This window comes from Microtus ochrogaster, linkage group LG9 (genome assembly GCF_000317375.1).
Source record: "Microtus ochrogaster isolate Prairie Vole_2 linkage group LG9, MicOch1.0, whole genome shotgun sequence".
In the NCBI taxonomy this organism is placed as follows: Eukaryota; Metazoa; Chordata; class Mammalia; order Rodentia; family Cricetidae; genus Microtus; species Microtus ochrogaster.
In genome coordinates this window covers 28701132-28719396 of record NC_022034.1, presented here as the reverse complement: position 1 = coordinate 28719396, position 18265 = coordinate 28701132, and the positions used below count along the sequence as shown (strand labels likewise).

The window sequence follows — 18265 nt, the reverse complement described above, 5'->3', positions numbered from 1 at the left end:
TCCAGTCCCGTTGGAAGGTGAGAGGTAGCAGTCTTTGTCCGTGGGAGCCTGTTTGTGCAGTTAGGGAAAAAGAGGAAGGGGAGAAAGCCTTCCAAACTCACAATCCACTTAAGCTTCAGAGGTCATAAATCGCAGACGATCACATGCCTCTGGGGCTCACACGCTTTTATGGCTAGCAAAATACTACCTTCTGGTAAGGATGGAGGGGAAAGAAGGCTTAAGAAGGCTCATAAACCTGCCGGGACATCTATTAGCGCTTACCAAACAGGGTTTTCATGAGCTAAGTGTAAATGAGTCAGAAACATATAGATAGAATTTCTTTTAAAATACACATGGGTTTAAAAATTAAAGCCAAAGTGCCTGGCAAAATAAGACTTGGTTTTAGCCAAACCCCAAATGTTTGAAAAAAAAATAGTTCTAGAGTTTGCCAAACCAAAAATATACCCAGGTCCCTCTATTTCTCCCATTTGATATGATGACATCATAAACATGGGACTTAATGGCTATTTTCATATCCTCCAAGGTTTGAGCAATGTGAATCTCAAATACTGATTGAAAAATCTATGAGAGATTTGAGTGAAAGAGCGTTACAGTCTCTTACATAAAGACCAGGGCCACTGGGCCTGGTTCTGAAAGCAGTTCCTGCGCACCGGTGGACTCCCTGTGCTTTGTCTCGGCTCTGTGTGTGTGCGCGTTCACACGCATGCTGTCTCTTGTACAGAAATAAGAACTTTTTGTTTTGTTTTTCAAGATAGGATCTCATGGAGTCCAGGCTGGCCTCGAACTCTCCATGTAGCTGAGAGTAACTTTAAACTCTGACACCTGGGGCTCTACCCCCAAGTGCTGGAATTATAGAAGTATAACAGCATGCCCAGCATATACAGTGTTAGGCAGCAAACTCAAGCCTTCGTGCATGATAGACAAGCACTCACAAACTGAGCAACATCCCCAGCCCCCAGAAGTAAAGACTTTAAAAATCCTTTATTTGGTATTTATAAATCTTTAATTTGTACTTAATTTATGTAATACAACCCATAAAGCACATTACTGCTGTATCTAAAAAGAGGGAGGAAGGCAGTTCTTTTCCTTTATTCATTGTTCAGAGATAATCTCCATTTCCCCAGAAGACAAAACACCCTTTTCCCGGTAGCAATGTCTAATGCTTTCTTATAATGGTTATTCTAACAATAAAGTATGGTATGTGGGGGGGGAATAGAGAGAAAATTAAAGAAAAATGGGGAAGATGGGGGGTCCTTATTTGGGGATAGTTAGGAGGCAAGAAATAGCCAAGGTCACTTTTAGAGGCACCATGGAGAATGTACAGGCTAATATGATAAGCAAACAGGGTGCGGGTTCGTGGAAGAATAGTCTGGGGACAAGTCCCTGCTGTTGCTCTGGCTTCCTGCTTGGGGACAGACAGACAGAGTGGGCAAAACCGAGCAACTCAATGACAAGGGTCTCTTGAGGGCACTGTTTAAAGCGTATGAATTCAGTTGGCTTCTCAACCAAGAAAAGGACAGAGGCCAGTGGGCTGGGCTGGAAGCATGAGGGAGGCAGTCGGATGTCAAGGCACAGGTACCTGGAGGCTGGACCTCAGAGGGTGGAGGAGATGGGGCACAGGAGGTGGGGGAGTTGGTTCTGGATGTGGTAGTGATTGTAATCACTGTGATCTGGAGCAGAGGAGTGATGATGAGATCTGTGCTTGAGGGAAATTACTTTAGCAACCGTTCGTAGACAGGAAGGAAGCAACAGGAGGCTGGCCTCACAGATCTTGGAATCCTGATGACAGACTAATTACCAGCCATAGGTGTTAGTGCTAGAGGGTGAGAGGCGCTGGCTGCCATGTCTGCGCCTTGTATGTAAAACTGTCATAGCAGGGCGGTGTTGAACCATCTTTGTCCCGGGAAGGCCCAGAGTGACTTCAAGGCTGAGGGTAGATGGCAATCTCACAGCCAACAGGAATTCTGTGGTCAATAAAGGGTATACTGATGGGCTTTAGGTTGTCATAGAAACAGGAGTGCTACATCCCACCCGGCCTCAGCAACAATGAGCTAACTCATTGGGTAAGGCTGGGTAAGACAAGATGTGGGTATATTGTCTGGCAGTCTTGATTTGTTTGGGGGAGTTAAATCAGGGGCTCTGCAGAAGTCAGGGGTGCTTTAGACATCAGCTTCCCCTGAGTGGGCCAGGATGTCTGCAGGAACCCCTGTCATGTCCAGCCTCCCATCCTTGGTCTGAACGGCAGTAGGGTTCCAGTGAAGGGCAGGGTGGAGCTGTTAACTCTTAGACACCTACAGACATTTTTCTGGGAAACTGAGTCAAAGGAGTTTGGCATCTGCTAGGGATGTTCTTTTGTCTGTTTTCCCCACATGGGCTGTAGATCTGAGACCTCTCCGTGTGGTAAAAGCAGATTCCTGGTAGAGAAGGGAGGTGAAAACATGGATTTGTGGCTTGAACTTCAGGTTCAAGCCTCGGAGGAACTGTTTAGTGGAAGAAGTGGTGAGTTCAGCTCTGTGAGCGCCCTCAGTATGTCAGGACAAGATTCCAGTGAGGGGCAGGTAAGGGAACATGGAAAGCATTGGTGCCAACTAGCAAAATCAGTAATAGTAAGTACATGTAATTACATGTAATTCTCTGTAAACAGTAAACAGTGCTGGGAGTTGGCTCCAGAGACTCCATGCAAAGCCATTGGATATGTCATGGGTATAAAAGTGAAGCAGTGACCCCAAGCTCAGAGAACCAGCGAGCTCCTGCTCAGAGCACATGCTTCTTATAATACGTGCCCCATGGCTCTGCTGTCCAGAACGTCTGTCATTGTGTGTTCTGGAAAACTGGTATGTCTATGCTGTCTATGCTGTTCAGTTCAGACGTTAGAGAAGGCAAAGCAGACGTTCCCATCAGACGTGCCACCTGGAGAACAGGCTGAGACAGGAAGCGACTGCCCAAGGTCATTCAAAACCAGAGTTCTCATCTGCCTCTCTTTCCATCCAGGACACCTGATCTGATCAAAGCGGCTTACGTTACAGACCCTGGGCCGAGGACCAGGGTCACATTTTGCCACCCCCGCCGCCTGCATGGCAGGCTCACACTGAGCAGCTTCATGCAGGGAGAAATTAGGCATAAATGTGCATCTGGGCTGAAGGATGGCAAGACTAAGGAAAAGCAGCCATTAACCGCATGCCCCGACCTCGCAGGGGAGAGGGGGAATCGGATTTCTTGCTCTTACTTTTTATAGTGCTGTTCTCACTAATCTGAAGCCTTGTCCCTCTCTGCTACTGGTCGTAAAGAATAAAGTTGGGGGAAATTACTTTTCTAAACCTTATCTAAGGTCTTAAAACCTGCCCATGTCCGGCAGCCATGCATAGCTACTTTTTTCCTTCAGGGTCCCTTATTTGTCTCCTAGAATGCCTGTGTTCAGACAGCAGCTCAACCTTGACACAACCAGCATCCAGCATCTCCCCCGCCCCTTTTTTTTTAAACCAAGGCAGAATTTTGGCAACGGCTTTTCAAGATCCTGTGGTGGAAATCAGAGGAGTTACTAAGTCCATCTAGGATCTAGCACATGCAGCAGGGACAGAAGGACACAGAGGGTGTAGAAAGCAGGGCTATAGACTGGCCAAAGAATAGGTATATTGGCCTCTTATGGGCTTTGAATGGGGCCTGAATGAAAACACACTTTTTTTTCTTATCAGAGGTCTTATTTGCCAAAGTGAAGGAGCTAAATGGTATATATTTCTGGGAGGTGCCTTCCAGCCAGACATGACCTGCCTCCTCAGTGGTCAAGGTAAAAAAGCAAAGAGATGAGTGTGGACCGAGGGCACTATTCCCTGTGTCTGGAGGAAGAATAGTGGACTTGGGGCTTCTGGAAGCTGGTGACTCCAAGCAGATCATCTCCTTACCTTTCTGGCAAATTGTTTTGTCTGTGAAATGAAGACAATCACCAATGTGTTAGCAGTGTTGTTTCCGTGTGAACAGGGTGCCTACATGAAATAAGGACAATACACTTGTTTTCAGTGTGGTGTGGTGTTGCATGTAATTTGGGAGGTGGAAGCAGGAGACTATAGAGCAAGTCTGAGTCCAGCCTGGGCTACATGAGACTTTCTGAAAAACAAAAATTATAGATGATAGATAGATAGATAGATAGATAGATAAGCAGACAGATGGTAGATAGATAAATGGATAGATAGATAGATAGATAGATAGATAGATAGATAGATAGATAGACATACAGACAGATAGATGCAGAATACTTGGTTTAAAAAGTAAATATACATGAGTAATAGTTTGTCAGAGCCACAGGGTGAGTGATGAGGTTGAAATCCAGAAGCCAGTGTGGGGCTAAGCTGGTTTACCCCAACCCCTCTAGGGCATTCATTCAATGAGATATAAGAAAAGAGATAACATCGTCCCAAAGATTAAAAATGTGCAGCCTGGTAAAAGCCATTTCAAAATTCATTTGACAGAGGTTGACATGGGAGGTGGGAAGCCTTTTGGCAAAGCCTGGCCAAGCTGTATGGCCCTGGCTGCGATGGGGTGGGTAAGGGACCCCGGTCTGGCATCAAACTCAGAGTTTATCAGCTGCTGCAGGCGGCTCTGTTCATTGACCACAGGGCTCTACCCTTGTGCGTGTCCCAGAATAGCCGCTGCTACCTGAGAGCAGTCTGTCCTCAGGGACTCGTTATTGTCCCAGATAAACAGCGAAGCCTCTGCCAGCACGTAATGGCTGTATTTAACTCTGATAAGTGATGGGCAGCCGTGCTCAAGTGAGTGGATTTCTACTAGTGTCAGGATACTTGGGCGAAGGCAAGCCGGCTTGGCAGCGGGCATTTCTTGCTTATCGTAGGGTCGATGCCATGGGGTTTTAGACACCAGAGAACAAATATGACAGACAAGAGGGGCCTTGCCTTTTATAAATAAGACAGACAGGACAGGCCTACTAGATTTTGATTATGCAAATTACAAAGATATTTAAGAAATGAAACAAAAATAAAAAGTTGGAAACTAGTCTAGATTCAAAGAGGCATGCTTCCAGGCAAAGATGACATCTCGCATCACATAAAGGCTACCCTGGAACAGTTGGGTTTGAAGTGAGACCATTTTTTTTTTCTCTCAGGGCCACTGCAAGTGGTTGTCTAGAATTTTCCAAAATGCAACAGCCTCCTGCATCTTAGGCTGTAAATCAGAGAGGTACAAGTGGGAATGCTCGTGTTTTGAGAGTATTCGAATTAGAAAATTTCCCAGCGTACGGCTCAGTTTTGCTCTTAGCCCTTTGAAAAAAAAAATCTCTGTGGCAAAGGAACATGGGTAATTAAATTACGTTTTTAGTAAAGCTTCCCCTGTGAACTTGCCAGGTGGACAGAGTATCTCTCAGCTCTTTCAGTGTGTGATTGTCATTCCGTAAGAGGCTGCTACACTCTTCTGGGTAGAAGGGGAAGGCATGTCTGGAGTTTGAGGACAGGTGGCCATCCATGTCCCATAGAAACCAAGCGTGGTAGTTCTAGGATTTGTATATGAGAAATAGACAGTACAGTACGAGACGTGTGTGTGTGTGTGTGTGTGTGTGTGTGTGTGTGTGTGTGTGTGTTATTCCAGGAAACATGGATGATATCCTGCCTTTAGACGAACCCGTTCAGAGAAAACACAAACTGTAAGGTTCAAGTGTGGACACTTTCCCAGAATCCTTTGCATTCAGAGGCACTCCAGAAATCTCTACCACAAGAGTGTGTTTGCACATGCTCACACGTGTATGTGGGTACTCATGACCACTCAGAGCAAAGGAAACAAACTCTGGACTTGAAGACCCAGAAAGGGCACCTTCCTTGTGTAGTGACAACAGATTATTATCCAGTTGCTTAAGCTGCAAGACTATATATTTGGTACTGAGCTTTGTCAAAGGTGCCCTGATCGGCCCGAGGGAGATAAGAGATGTGGTAGGAAGTTCCTCTCCAGCTTCCCTCAGCAAGCCATGGAGAAGGGCCAGTGAGAAACATGTCCAGGAACAGAGACAGCTAGGATGGGGACCAGTGAGAAACATGTCCAGGAACACAGACAGCTAGGATGGGGATCAGTGAGAAACATGTCCAGGAACACAGAGACAGCTAGGATGGGGATCAGTGAGAAACATGTCCAGGAACAGAGACAGCTAGGATGGGGGCCAGTGAGAAACATGTCCAGGAACAGAGACAGCTTAGGATGGGGACTCGCGAGGGCTTGCCTCTCCTGTGCTTTCCACTCTGTGCAGATGATGACATTTAGACACTGGGGACAGTTTTTCCATGGGAGTCCTCTGTGTGGCCAAGGACCTTAGCTTTCTGACATGGCCACTTTCTAAATCTCCAAGACTGTTTCTCCCCTGCTCCCGAGGTCTCCCGCAATGAGAACCAGGAAGGTGAAGCCCAAACACACTCGTGTGCCACTAGCCTGTGTTACCAACAAGGGGGCTGCCTTGACCCAATGGAAGAGGCTGACTGTAGTACCACCCCCTCACCTCAAAAGTTGGCAGCAGAAAGAGACTGCCACCCTCTGGCCTTTGGGGATGTCCCAGGTGCACATGTGTGCCGAGAGAGAGGAAGGGCACACATGGTCTCCTGCGCACTCTCTTAAAATAAGCCCCGTGGAAGTAGGCTTGCAAAGCGGCAGGCCTGGGTCTGCAAAAAATAGAACACCATGCAGCTGCACCCTTTGGAATTTGGGGGGAAAACACATATTATTTACCAGACAATAATAGATACCAGAGAATAATAATGATTATTATAGTGTTTGGGATGGCAAACGCTGTACTTAAGGTTCCAGAATGGCTCTCATTATAAGCCCGATTTCCCAGTCTCTTATGAAAGCCTAGACATTTTCTCCACATAGGCTGGTGCTGGGCATATTTGGTCCTTGTCCAATGGTGATTTGAATACAAAGATACTTATTTGAGTGATATTCCTCACCCCCCCCCACTTTGGGTTGTGATTGCATTAAAGAAAAACACTATATACATCATAGAACAGTTGCAACAATTAAAAATGGTGGTGTCTCCCAGTCACTAGAAGGAAATGCTAAAACCCCTCAGTTTTTCTTTTCCCTTTAAAAGAAAGAATTTGGACACTCCCCCACCCCCATCCCTGACTCCCTACTCAAGATGTGGCTACTCTTGGTCCCAGGCCCAAAGTTGGGGATATTTCCCCTCCTCCTCAGCAGCCCCGGGGGCTGTGCTTGACAGAGCAAAAGATGTGTCCCCAGAGGAAGTGGTCCTGTGTCTTCTAATCTGTTTTCCATTGCTCAGCTCTTCTGCATTCTCCTATGGCTTCTGATGTGCCCCTCTATCTTGATGGTTTTGTTCTGAGGTCTCCTCCTCCAGACAGAAAGGAGGGCTGGAGGAGGCCAACTCTGCATTCATAGATAAACACCCCCACATCCAAAGCTGCCTGTGCCGAATGAAAAGACTTCCATGGCCTGGTAATTCCACCCCCGTCGCATATTTGTGGCCTTTTGCATTTTCACTTTGGTTATTTAATATACATATTGAATGCACACGGCTCTGGTGATTTAATATGATTTGGGGAACTCAGGCATTTCCTGCCGTGCACACTGAGAATTTCAAACCTTGTTTTTGGCTGATGATTATTATCATTGCCATTAACACCAGGATTTGGGCAGCAGGGTTCAAAGCGGGGCTGCTGCTGAGTCTTCCCCGCAGGCAGCTGACCTCCAGCTCTCAAGCTAAAACCCTGGTTCCGCACACCCCGGGTGGATCTCGGGCTCTGCAGCCCCCATTTCTCCTTCTATAAAGTGGAATTGTCATGTTTTATCTCTGGGGACTCCCTTTGAATCCTAGATTGTATCACCTGTGTGAAATTATTGGCTCATCATTCTGAGAGTCATCCCAGTGGTTGTAAAGATGTTTGTGTGTCTTGCGTTAGTCACCACTTCACATTTGCCAAATTTTAGTCTTCCGTGTTTCTGACAACCACATTTATTGGGACATAGTGGAAGACAGCTGCTTAACTCATCCATTTAACAAGACATGTGGAACACCGATGACCAACCAGCCAACTAATGTAGAGGAAAGAGGTGGACAGGCCGGGGCCCTGGGGGGTGTCACAGTTTTCAGGGAAGGCTTCTAAATGGCTGTTTTTTGGGAATGCCTGACTTTTCCAAAGGCCCTGCTTCAGATGAAGGGCCCGGCAGCAAGCAACAGAAGGCCATAAGGAAGCAGAGGAGTGTGTGGTGAACGTGGGGATGGCATTCCCCAGAACTAGTTTGAAAGTTCGGTTTGGGCTCTCTGGCCATGTTCGCCAGGCACGTGGAACTTGGTGTCTGCGCACCTTGTGCTCCTGTGTTGCTTCGATGTGAGGAGCTCTGGTGGCTTACCTTTGACAGGTCAGACCCACAGATGGGTAAGCTATTTCCTCCAGCTTAGTTACCTCCATAGGCAATTCTGAAGCGAGGGGTATGTGAATGCGTGCATGTATGTGTGCATGTGTGCATGCGTGTGTGTGTTTTCCATCAGTATACTTTTATTTACTAATATGGACTCCTTGAGACCTCAGTCCTTAAACACCAGAGTTAATATGTAAAGGGTCGCAATGAGGTCTGCAGATCTGAGGCCTCTCTATGACTTTGCCCGGTTTTTGGAGTGACCCGACGGGACTCCACAGACCTCCTGCTGGTTAATCATGTCATTTGGAGGCTGGTTGCAAAGGATGCTGTGGTCTTCGGGGATGGGTGTGGTCCATCATGCTCAGTATGGTTTTCCAAAGAGGGCTCGAGTTTCAGTTGCTCACATAAAGCTGGCAGGGCTGATCCTGAGCAGACTGAATGAAACTCTCTGAAATCATGCGGCTGGGACTCCGCTTTGGGGGAACTGGGGCTGGGAGCTGCAGCTCTCTCCTGGCTGGTTGTCTGCAGCAAGTCAGGGTGGGAGGAGGCGGGTGGGTGGGGAGAGATTTGGTCCAGTGCGTTCTCATGGCTCCTTCTCATCTTTTCCCAGGAACACTTGCTCCCAGGGTACCTTGCATGGAGAAAGGGCGTGGAACGAATCATGTCATGCCATCCAATGACACCAGCTGGTCAGCTCACCACCCCCCTCTGGCTAAAGTTCAAGCAAATAACACAGCTTCCTGTCATTAAACATCTTGGAGGAAGCAGCCCTCCCTGGTGGCCTCTAGGCCAGAGAAGCCAGCACGTCTTGGACCCACCAAGCTCGGGGCCCAGCATTCCTGCTCCCTCTGTCTCTGCTTCTCCCCAGAGGAACTTAGGGATTTCGCTGGTTGAAAATAAACAAACAAACAAACAACCACCAACACGCCACAAGGACCAATGTAGGTATTCTCCTCACCTCATCTTCAAGGCTGTACGGCTGAGGCCGGAAGATGTTAGGGACTGGAAAACAAGAGTCTTTTTTAAATCTTTTTAAGAACTGCTGTGGTTTGCTGCTACGATGAGAATTGTGATTTGCTTTTATGGTTTAGGAACAGAACTGTTCACGTTTTTTGGTGAGGAGAAGGGATGGTGCTGGAGTCCCAAAGCTTCAGATTCATCTGCCCCAGCCCACGATGCACTTTTAAATGAAGAGGTAGAATATTTTATTGGCTAATATACTTTTCATGTTATTTTTTACAAAGGCCACCTTTATCCTTTTTGATGCCATATTTTCAGTGTTACACTTTTATGGCTTTTAATTTTCGATCCGCCAGATGTAAGAAGCAGCATGGATAGTTTATACTGTGGTTTTACAGAGACCGAATGCCAAGAGAGCTCGGTAAATGTTTCTTCTTCTCAGCTTTCTCTTGAAATGCCCCTAAATAGCGCCCCATTTGGGAACAGAGAGTGAGTGTCGAACTGAAGACCAAAATGCCCTCAAGGTGTAATATAATCCGAGGGGGGGGGGATGTTTGCTGGGCGTCAGGAGAGACGCGGATGAAATTTCAGCCCTGATGGTTTTCGGAGATCCAGGAAGTCAGTGAGACAATCTCTCCATACGCAGAGCCCTTTCGTGATAATTAGAATGGTATGGGCGAACCAATGAAAACAAGAGGAAAGTGAGAAAGATCGCCCAGGATTCTGTTTCACTGTTTGCTTTCTCCTGTCATGCTTAAGAGAAATGTGCAATTCGATCCTCAATCAGTGGGTGGAGGATAACAGGGTAGATTTACTTGTGTGCACTTGTACAGTTGTAACTGCAGTCCAGAGTCTAGAACATGTGTGCTCGCACTGAGTCGATGAGACAGTCGTGGAGTGCCCCAGTCTGACGAGAAAAAAGAAAAGAAAAGAAAAAAAAATTTCAAAAAAAAAGAGAGAGAAGAAAACCTTTAAGAAAAATCAAATCAAATCACCTTGTGATTCAGTGTATCTGTTTACTAACTCAAATAAAAGCAATTGTTCCCTCCGGAGGGGTCCGGGTGCCCCACCCCTCCAGGCCGTGGAGCCTCAGCATTAGGATGGTGGTCACGGTGGGAGGGGAAGCAGGGCTGGTGTCACTGGGTGCAGCACCGGGGCGGCGGCCGCGTGTACATACTGTATTTCTATACCCTCCTTTGTACAGTCGAGTCAGGCTACTGTCTTATAGGTGCTCCTTATTTATTAGAGCCGTGAGAGCTTGGGGGACACACCTGGCGAGCAAGCTCGCTTTTTAAACACGGAATTGGGGGTGGGGAGGGGTGGGGGGAAAAGGGAGGCGGGAGGGAGATAGCGCTCTCAAGCCCAGGGAGAGATTTATAAAAGGGAACGGAAAAACTTCCAACAGCAAATTAAAGCAGCCAACAGCCCACCACCAAACCCACCTGTGAGGAGGCCGCAGCCCCTCTGGGTGCTCCTTTTCCTGCGGTGTCAGATTCGTCAGACGAAATAAATCTCTGAGAAACGACGACGCACTTGCATGTGCTTATTTGCCTTCTCTCATTATTATGATCATTGCTGGTGTCTGCCTCGCCACAGAAAGAGTTTCTCCTTGCCCCCCTCAGTCCCTGGAAACAGTGTTTAAAATAAGACGATCAAGGGCGGGGCCGCATGGTCCTGTCTAAGGCTCTGAGGACCTTGCATCTCTGTGGCCCACAGCCCACACTGCCATTTCAGGGCCAGCTACCCACTGTGACCACTGGGCACAGCCTGGTGTGTGCACGGTGAGTTCGGGGTCCTGCGTATTCAGCTGTCCGTGTGCCTAAGTCCTGGCCTCAGTTCTGAGACACTGAATCTGAGATTCAAGCGGTGTCGTGTGATGGGCATGAGCACTTGGCGTGGGTTCCACTCACTCCGCCACCCATCTCCCTCCATTTGACCCCACCTTGCCCCTCTTGCTCCACGGATTCATGGGGCCTTTGTTTGCAGTCTTGCACAGATGGAATGGTTTCATCTGAAAACACCCGAGTTCAGCATCAGGAGACCCCCTAAGGTAAAACAGGCACCAGTTGTGGTAAGCAGTGTAAACTGAGTCCAGGCCTCAGATTCTGTGTGTGAAAACAACACAGCTTCGAACTTAGAAAAGCAACCGGGTGTCCATATGCCCACAACTAGTTGACAGAGCGTATCAGAAACAAATGTTCATTAAAATGCTAGACACCGCTGACTAGTCAACGAGGCCAGCTCTTGGAGCCTAGGAGGCTGGTTTTCTGCCTCTTCCAGGGCCTGGAAAGTGCTTGCAGGCTTCCATTTGAAGGCTGCTTTTATGGAAGTGACTCCAGGTGAACTCAACAGTGGCAGGCCTAGTGAGGATAAAGACATGTCAAGACCCAGGGCACTTTGTGTGGCTGTCTGGGTCAAAGTCCCCGATAGCATTATTCATCTAGACTTGGCCGTAGAGACAAGCATCCAGGATATTGATCTTGCTTTTGTCTGCCGTCCAAGATTGTCGAGCAAACATTTTGACCCTCCTGGAAACAAAAGGTACCTTTGTTCCCACAGGAAGAGTCTGTGGCATCTCATCAGCCACCCTTTTCCTTCCCCTCCTCCCTCCTGATCCTGCTGTTCTCTGAATGTATCCTTCTCCCGGGCTGTCAGAACCACATACAAAGAGAAATAGAACAGTTATGGAAGCAAGAAGCAGCATGTGTTAAACACATGAACAGCAGCCTCTCTTCCTCTTCATAGCAACCAGGGAGGAAAAGCCTGTTTTCCTTTCTCACGCAAAGGAGCAAGAGCTCGGTGTGTTTAGTTACCATTCAAGGTCACACAACTGGTCAATTGCAAGCCTTGCTAGACCTGGATCTGACCTGGGGGAGGTGGCTGACATTCTCAGGAAGAGGCACTTTGACGTCCTTTAACTTTGGAGCAGTGAGTAGGATGAGTGGTGGCGCGCGCCTTTAATCCCAGCAGAGGCAGGCAGATCTCTGTGAGTTCAAGGTCAGCCTGGTCTACATAGTGTGTTCTAGGCCAGCAAGGGCTATGTAGAGAGACACTGAGAGAGAGAGAGAGAGAGACAGAGACAGAGACAGAGAGAGAGACAGAGAGAGAATACATTAGTGGTTCAGTTGTTTCTGGAAGTGGCCTTTGTTCTCAACTAGTGCTGCTCAACCTGTGGCTTGCAACACTTTGTAGGTCGGTGCTTTTGCAGGGGTCACCCAAGACCATCAGAAAGCACAGATATTTATATCACAATTTAACACAGGAATAAAATTATAGTTATGAAGTAGCAATGAACATCATTTTATGGTTGGGGGTCAGCACACCATGAGGAACCGTATTAAAGAGGCTCAGCACAAAGAAGGTCAAGAACCACTGTTTTAGACTAAACTGTGGGGTGAGTGTCGGAAGGTATAGTCTAGGGCACCTTACCGGAAGTGAGGCCGCCCTGAGTCCATTCTGTTCTGAGAAGTGCATCAGGCTGTCTTGTTCTTCAAAGTTGTCAAATCCCATGCAACACACTGTTCATGCCTGATGCCTCAGGCAGACTAGAGAAGAATGAAGCTCATGGGCTTTGTCCCAGTGGCTTCTCAGGCTTATCAGGAGGACAGGACTGGGAACAAAATGGACCATTTCTTGGTCTCAAGACCTTGCTTGGATGTTTCCTGGGGTTTATGTAGTTGGACCTCTGGACCCTGCAATGACACCTTTCAAAGCCACCTTTCCTCACAGTCCTTGCTATGCAAGTCCAGCTGGAGCTGCAAACAGACCCTAGACATCAGAGTCACAGGCCCAGCCGAGGCCTAGAAGCCTCCCAGCTCTACCGACTCCCTCCCCATGGCCAACCTCACCTACAGCTTGTGTCTGAATTGGGAGCCCTGCTCTCTCTATGTCCTGTTCCTCAGCTTCCAAAGGCTTTTCTTTCTTCCCCTTGGTAATTCCCACAGCCTCTGCTCAGAGCTTTCCTGCCTCCTCTCCACCATGTTGACCTCTGTGCCCACGCAGGCCATACTGCCTGTTCAGCCAAGCTTCTCCATGTCCTTTCTAATAGGGAGTCTTTGAGAGTGGGAATCAAGTCTAATGGGCCTCATTTGTTAGTCTCAGTACATGGGAAATCATCATTATTGTAAATATCTATAACTCACTGCTTTCAAGGCTCTTTCCATAGCCAGCTCTATACAGACAAGCCTGACCCCCTCAGGTACAATAGGTGGCTTTCCTCCAGGGCCCTGTGCCTCCCATCTAAAGGGACTGAGGTCACTTCTGGTGACCTCAACTTGACAGTCCTCCCATGTCCTCTGGGCTCCTCAGAGGCAGGTTCTGTGGCTCACCTCACTCTCTATCTGGAAGAATTGCTCAGCACCCTGAGACTAGAAGGTTCTGGATGAGTAGAAGCCCTCTGATCCTGCCAACCAATGCCAGAAGATGGTGGGCAGTGGAATCCTCTATGCAGAGGCGTGTGCAGCAAGTGCTGGAGACCAGTGCTTCCTCTTGTCTTCCGGTTCCAGGGCAGAAGAGGACACAGTTGCTGCCCTGTGTGCAGAACTCATGGTTACCACTCCTGTGTACAGAAGAGGGGATGGTTTCTGCCACTGTGCTCCTGTGCTGAACACTGAGTTGAGGTCACAGAACAGTAACGTTTCATCCAGAAGATCCTTCGCAATAAGATGATGCCTTGGTTGTTATGTTCATTTTCAGGTGATCAGTTAGACTACAAACCCCAAAAGGGACTCTTATTCTGTTACCCAACAAGCAGTTGCCACACGTGACTTCCACCTAGTGAAGGAAGAACCTTGCTGGGGAAATAGCTCATCCATTGGGGATTTACCCCACAGAGAGCAGTGTGATAGGGGCTTCATTCACATTTGCATTACCTGTGAGCATTAGCATCACCATCAGCATCACCACCATCATCACCACCATCATCCTCATCACTACCACTACCCCCCCCAGTATCACCATCAGCATCAGCATCATCTCCACACCACAGCTAAAGAAACAAGCACACAGATGAAGGGATTTTCCCACCAAGGCACAACCCAGCAGGGGCTCCAGTGCTGAACAGATTTAGTCAGCCTGAGGTACTTGGTAATTATAATCAAAGAGTTCAGATTATCTCCATGGTGCCTACACCATGAGCATAAGATATAAAGGTGTCAAAGGACCTTCATTGTGTCTGAGGAGAAAAAAAAATATCTACTTCTCTGGCACCTAGTTCCAAACAAGACCAAGTATATGTCTGTGGGACATTGAGGTGTGTGCATTAGGGCTCTACCAACAACTCAGAGAACAGAATGAGAAGTGAGGGCCGCTTTGTTACCCACGCTACATTTCCTGGGACAGGAAGAACAGGCTACCTGGGAATGGAGACTCTCAATTTTTCACTGTTCTATTTTTTGTTTGGTTTTTTTTTTTTTAACTTCAAACTAGGGTTTCTTCCACGGCACATAACTATTGGGTAAAAGACTGTTAAAGACGAGCCAGGAGGGCAGCATCACAATGGGGCTTTGGCCTGGCTTACCAGGCAACGGAGAAACTGGACAGACAGACAAATGTTAAGATTTCTGTGTGCCAGACACTACCATGGTCATGGGGACCAGCTCGGGCAAAACTCAGTGTGAGCCTCATTTCTGGGTAAGGAAAATACAACCCAGGCAGGGTCAGAGACAGTTGAGACCAGAACCCTGTGCCCCAAGAAGAGTGCTCTTTTAAAGGTTGTAGAAATACTACATGGTTCCAGCTCGACTGGTCACTCAGTTTGCACAGATCCAGCCAGTGGGATCTGTATCTGTTGATTGCCCTTCAATCTGCAGCCAGTGCTAAGACAATGGAGGAGGCTCTCCTTTCCTCATGCACAGATCTGAGTCTCACTAGCAGGCAATGAGGTCTCCAAGAATCGGTGGTCACTACTTTCAATTTTAAAGAGCATAGGTGCCAAGCTTGCTAAGTGCTTGAGCATTGCCAGGCCTGTGAGGTAGGTACCCTCATCCACATTTCATAGACAAGGAAGGCAAGCACACAGAGACTGGCTGCAGAGCCTAGAACCACGTTCAGGCAGCCGAACACCTCATCCTACCCAGCGTGCTTGCACTGGGCCATCCTTCCATGGAATGGAGAATTTCTACATAACAGGAGCGTTCATGTGACCAGGTCCTCCGACAGCATCACATTCACAAATGCCGTCTCGTTTCCAAGGATGATGCTGGTGCCAATTTTGGAAGCTGACACAGAGGATGCAAAAGTAATTCCTTATCCCCTGGGTGATAGAAAGGGCCAAATACCTCCATCTCTTTACCTGTGGAGCCTCCAGCAAATTCTTATCTTGAATGAGGGGTCTGCTTTGCGGATGTCACCAGTTTCTGAAGCCAGTACATAAGAGTGCTCCCAAGGACTCTCCTGTAGCTCTCTGTGGGTGCTGATTTCCCCTCCCGGCCTTCCTGCAGCCGGCCCGGGAGCACAAAGCGTGTGTCTATTGTGTGTCAACTGGCGCATTTGGTAGGCAGGCAGGCTCCTGGCCCCTCTGCCTGCCACCCACAGTCTGAGCAACGGATCCCAGCAGTCTTTTCTGTCCTATTACTGTGGAATCCTCTGTTCTTGGCTTCCTTCTGGACCTCCCGGGGTTGGGAAGTCCAGGTGTTTTGAGCAGCAGGTGGGGTCCCCTGTCGCAAGGCCAACTCACAGAGGACACAGGAAGAGCACGTATGAGCTTCGGTTGCCAGAAGGCACGGGATTTTGAGGATAAAAAGGAAAAAAAAAGATCTTAAACTGGTTCCCTTCTCCCGTCTCTCATGTTGTTTGAATGTTCCACGTAAAATCATTTCTTACTTCTGGTGTTTGAAATGCTTTTTAGGAAAGGCTAGGTTTGTGGGTGAACCAGCTCTGGAAACATGCCTTTGACCTGCATACAGCGAGGGGAAAGTATGGCAAGCAGAGCAGGACAACCTCAGAATTGTGTGATCTCTCTCCCTGCTTCCTAAGCTCAGTTACACAAGAAGAATGGACTATCAAAAAGCAGAAATGATGAAAACAAGTATAGTAGGGGAAAAAAGAGTTTTCTGAACTGGCAGGGCCCAGTGGGAGCCCCTTTACCAGCACACTCTTGAGCACCCCAGATCCAGAGCCCCAACCTCCTGTTTTCACCGCGTGTAACTGTCACAGGCTGGGGCTGGATCAGAGCTCAGGTCTAAGGCCAGGAATGCAATAAGATACTTTTATACATATTGATCCTTCAAAAAAGTTTGTTTTCATGGAACTTTAATTCGCCCCCCGTCTAGCCCCCACCGCCGTCTCTTTTAGCTTTTGAACCTAACTGCTGCCCGTTTTTAGCCCCGTTCTTTGTGAAACGCTAATCCAGCCCAGGGTTTTCGTTTTCCGGCTGTTACTTTTCAGAAATTGTATATCTGCATAGCAACCCCGCGAGGGCCGCCTCTGTCACGGTATCACATGTCAGGAAGATGAAAAGGGCTCCAAATCCAAGCTCTCCACAAACTTGGCCCTCCAGTGGGCAGGCAGGGCGCCTTGGCCTGCACATAAATGGCAGCAGAGACATGGCAGGGCCAGAGAGGTGCAAACTTTTATCTTGTTGATGACAGCAAGCGACACATGACCTCGGCTCACTCGGTGGGGACGATCAGACCAGAAACAAAGGCCGTATTTTTCTCTACCCTCGTCCCTGCTGTCAGCTTCCAAGTGCAACCTGAGCCTGGATTCCGAACCCAGTGTCCAGATTAGGGATTGTTGACTCAGATTTAGCGGTGAAACGTGAGCCGGGCCTCTGCTGATGGCAGGCCTTGAAGGAGCAAGTTTACTTAAGCCAAGAGGGAGATTGTATGTCAGGGAGCCTGGTTTTTCTTTATCACAAACTTCCTGGTCTGCCTCTACTTTAATAGTTTCCACCACCAGAGAGAGAGAGAGAGAGAGAGAGAGAGAGAGAGAGAGAGAGAGAGAGAGAGAGAGAGACCCCTCTTAGTTCTGTCTCTTCAATGTCATAAATCAGGACATTAACAAGTGTGGCTGGCCTTTGCCACACAGAGCTTTCTTTGCTCCCTTCTGGTGGGCAGCACTTAGTAACCAGCACAGAGCCCCGAGGATGAAAAATGACTTTGACCCCGCCATCTCGAGCCAGTTTCCCAACACCCAGGCCGATGCCGGTTACAAACTCTCCTTTCGAGTCATTAGGAGAAATCATTACATCGCTTCCCCGTCGCTGTCTCTCTCCCTTTTGACTTTGGCATCCTCTTAGCTTTTCCTTGGCTTCTGATTTCAGCCCTCGTTTAGATTCTCTGCGCCTTCGGTAATTTATGTGCAAGATATTTTCCCAACCTCCAAATGTTTTTCCATTTGGCAAAGTGTGTCCTGAAGCCTCCACACAATGTAACTGTAGAGTTCATTTATGCTAGAAAACATAAGCCCAGTTGATGGAAAAGCCTGAGCAGCCAGCAGCCATGACCCTGCGGCCCAGTCTGTCACAGACTGATCCTCCAGGCCCGGGGGGGGCAGGGGGGGGCACGACTCGGGGGTGGGGGCAGGGTATCGGGAGGAGTGCCTTTTCCAGGTCTCTGCAGACGCTTAGCGTCCATAGCGTCCACCTTCCTTGTCTCTGGAGAAGGAGGCTTTCCCTCCAAGCCCTTTCTCTATAGCTTTTGGAAGCTTCAGGGTGCCATATGGACAATCGTTCCCCCAGTCTCTTGATAGCTTTTACATGAGCCGCTATAATTTGGACGGTTTCATTCAGGTCTCATGTCCCTGTGGTATCTGCTAGGGAGCGTAGGGAACGGCCCCTTGCACGGGCCACCCTCTGCTGTTCTCCACTGCTGCAGAGCTCCACGCCCCTCTTGGCAGGGAGATGGAAACCCGGGAAGGGGCGAGGCAGGACCTTCCACAGGTCACTGAACTGATTTCCCTAAAGACTTCTCAGTCCCAAGTCACCGATTTAGGACTA

At 48.3% G+C, this 18265-nt stretch overlaps 1 protein-coding gene across 2 annotated transcripts in view; it reads left to right on the top strand.

The window, feature by feature from the left end:
- The window catches only part of Sobp (sine oculis binding protein homolog), a 170685-nt gene extending 160039 nt beyond the window's left edge, over positions 1-10646 (top strand). For both annotated transcript variants that reach the window (XM_026787490.1, XM_005363583.3), the window contains one exon: positions 8978-10646. The gene's annotated coding sequence lies outside the window, so the exon portion shown is untranslated. The remainder of the gene's footprint in view (positions 1-8977) is intronic.
- Positions 10647-18265: the final 7619 nt, after the last annotated feature.